We start from the raw sequence: 3,460 nt of genomic DNA, 5'->3' as shown, positions 1-3,460 counted from the left end.
CGGCGCCCGTGTACGCGGCCGCTCGTCTGCCGCTGTTATTTTGTCTCTGAGCTCTGTGATTGGCTCTCAGGATTGCTCCTCCCACTTCAGCTTTCATGTTTCCCTCCTGGCTCTGCTGGTCTTTCTGACGCCTCCGCTGTGACATCTTCATGTGATCCTCTGGTTCTGGGATCTGGGATCTTCCATAAAGTCTTCACACCGTCATGAAGACCGTGGGTGTCATGGCTGACGACCATCTGAGCTTCACTGCAGACGCTGAATCTGAGCAGCAGACACAAGGATCTCTGCGTTCTCATTGGACAGCCAGTCACCTGCTGCATGCCTTGCCTTTAGCTGGTCATGTGACTCCTGGTCATGTGAGTCCTGGTCATGTGACTCGTCTCTGACGGCATCAGGTTCAGCTCATACAGGTGGAGAACATGGTCCACTCTGACCCCCCCGCTTCTGTTTGATGTTACCCCCCTGAGGGGGGGGCTCAGCGAGACGTTCCCACCAGCCTTCACAGAACCTTTCTGGTTTACTCCGTTGCCAACTCACACCAGGTAGAGATCACAGCTCCGCCCCCTTGGATCATGGTTAAAGGTCACCTGAAACAACTTCCACGTTCATCGTTGACCTTCTGCCTGGGGGGTCCCGAGCAACTCCTGAACGGTGAGGGTCCAACCCCCTCCTGAAAGAGCCTGTGTTGTGGCTGGAGGAGAGCCTGCCCAGAAATGACTGAGTATAAAACTATAAAGCTCAACCTGAAAACTTTTCAAAACCAGTGAAATTGTGGGAAGTCTGACTCCGGCGGCTTCCTGTCAGAACGGATGGACTCACATCAGACTGTGAGCAGCAAACGAGCTGTGAGAGCAGATTTCCTTCTGCAGATCTTTGGCTCTCTTTCAGCTGCTCTTCCTCCTGTCAGCCTGTCCAACATTTCCATCTGCTCGTCCTCCTCCTGCCTTCATCCTCCTCTTCCTCTGCTCTCACTCCCGCCGTGCAGACTGAGCGTGCTCAGCAGGGAGTGTCAGTCATGAGATCATCACATTTATCTCTGAGAGAACCGGCTAATGAGGGTTAATGAGGCCCAGCAGGTCGCTAAGCTAGTTTGTTCAGGAGGAAGACAGAGTTCTGCAGAAGATCTGAGGGGAGATACACAACCACAGACACACAACCACAAACACACAACGACACAAACACTGGTGAGGTTTGGTGAGGTTATATAGAAAGACTATTTGTTGGCCATAAAGAGATTCTGCCAAACCGTCCGGCACCTGAACGCTGATGTATCTCCGTAGAATTTATTCAAGAAGGACTGGGTGGAGTTTCAACTACTGGGGAGACACACTCCTCAGCCTCCATGGGAAAGTCTATGCCAGGGTCCTGGAGAGGACAGTCTGGTGGAACTTCAGATTCAGGATCAATAGTCTGGTTTCCGTCCTGGTGGTGGAGCGGTGGACCAGCTCTACACCCTCTTCAGGGTGCTGGAGGGTCCGTGGGAGTTCGCTCATGCAGTTCATATGTACTTTGTGGATTTGGAGAAGGCGTTCTCACCACCGCTAAGTCTGAGGCCATGGTGGGTGGAGTACTCCTGCCTCAGGGGGAGGAGTTTAAATATCTTGAGGTCTTGTTCATGAGTTAGGGAAGATCTGAGCGTGAGATCTACAGGATTGGAGCGGCGTCCGTTGTTATCCGGTTGCTACTCCGGTCTGTTGTGGTGTAAAGAGAGCTGAGCCAGAAAGCAAAGCTCTGAATTTACCATCTTTGTTCCAGAACTCACCTGTGGTCATGACCTCTGGGTCATCCCGAGTACAAGTGGCTGGAATGAGCCTCCCTGGACAGATGTTCTGGGCATGTCCCACTGGGGGAGGTCCCGGGGAAGACCCAGAACACGCTGGAGAGATACTTCTTAGGCTGGCCGGGGAATGTCTTTGGTCCCCCCAGAATTGCCGTCTGTCACTCAGGAAGGACCAACGGCTTTACTGAATCAGCTGACAGCTGGGCAACCACATGGGGGTGGCCGTCTGGAATCGGCCAATCATCAGACGATTTTGGGGCTCTGGGAGACCCTCCTATCACACTACTACGGTACATCCTCCAAATGTGGCCTGGCGGTCACTGACTGATGTCACAAAACTATCCGGTGACCGTTCAGTTTGAACTTTAGCTAGTTTGAACTTTTCCTCAAGATCTCGGCTGCGGTCACACGGCATAGAGACGTGGCTGCCGCCTCCCAATGAAAACGCCACTGACCACTGAAGAACTTGAAAACCGCCACTCCGGTCGCCTCACGCCGGGATTTTGGAACATGGGACTGTAGTCGAAGCAGAGAGGTCCCGACCGTCTCCACCACAGAAACGTCCTCCTGTTCTGCTGGGAGAGACCCAGGCCACCCCCAGGGCAGCCGTGAGACACGGACCCCCAGCAGTCCAGGATCTCCAGGATCTCCAGGATCTCCCGGTGGGATTTGCCAGAAGTTCAGTTTTTTTCTCGTTTTAGTTTTGTGGTCGTTTTTCCTCTGATTGATTCCCTTTAGCTGAAGGCGTCTCATCCGTCAGGAATTCTTCCTTCCCATCATGCCTCTCTTTGGCCTCACCTGTGCTGGTTACACAAATGAAACCCCCTCATGGAGAGGCAGACGTGAAGGATTCAGGTCCCTGTCGCTTCACGCCCCCCCACAGTAGAACAGCTGCTATATCGGGCTGCTTTCTGCGGCGCTGACTCGGCGTCTTGTTTCAGGCGGGATAACAGCTGTCATCCGTGAGAACGCGGCCGTACACGGCTGTCAGCTTCACTGTTAGCTTACAGGAGGAGCAGGAAGGTGAGGAGGAGGAAGGATCTCCTCGGAGAACGTGGGCTCAGGATCTTTGATGACTCCACAGATCTGAATCTAATCCCCACACAAAGCAGTCAGGCAGCTTTGGTCGGTCCAATCTGCAGGATGACATGCAGGGAGGATAATGAACAAAACGGCGTTCCTAAGAGGCTTGAAACGGCTGAAACAAATGAGGAAATGTTCAACCACATATCAATTTAAATCCAAAAACTGAAACGGATCCGAGTGAACAGGAAGGAACAGAAACATCCACGTTTGGACTCCAACCTTATTGTCTGAACACCCCCCCCCCCTTCTCCTTTGGGGAGGGGGGGCGCCAGCGAGGGTCTCTGCAGCAAACAGAAACCTCAAACTTCTGATGCAATTTTTTCTAAAGTTATTTTGTTCATTTCTGCCTTTGGCTGTTGTGGGTTTTTTTTTCGGGGGGGGGGGTGTGCAAAAACTCGAGCCACTTCTGTCCACTTACCTTCATGCCCCTCATTTTCCCGCTCTCCCCTCATAGATCGCAGAGCTGTTTCCCCTGCAGCAAACCTTAATAAGTGGTGATGATACGGACATTTTTTGGCGTGTTCGCTTGTTTGACCTCATTATAGCAAAGCCTCCACAGACACACACCGACTCACACACCGACTCACACACCGA

This window comes from Oryzias melastigma, linkage group LG14 (genome assembly GCF_002922805.2).
Source record: "Oryzias melastigma strain HK-1 linkage group LG14, ASM292280v2, whole genome shotgun sequence".
In the NCBI taxonomy this organism is placed as follows: Eukaryota; Metazoa; Chordata; class Actinopteri; order Beloniformes; family Adrianichthyidae; genus Oryzias; species Oryzias melastigma.
This window is presented reverse-complemented; position numbering follows the sequence as displayed.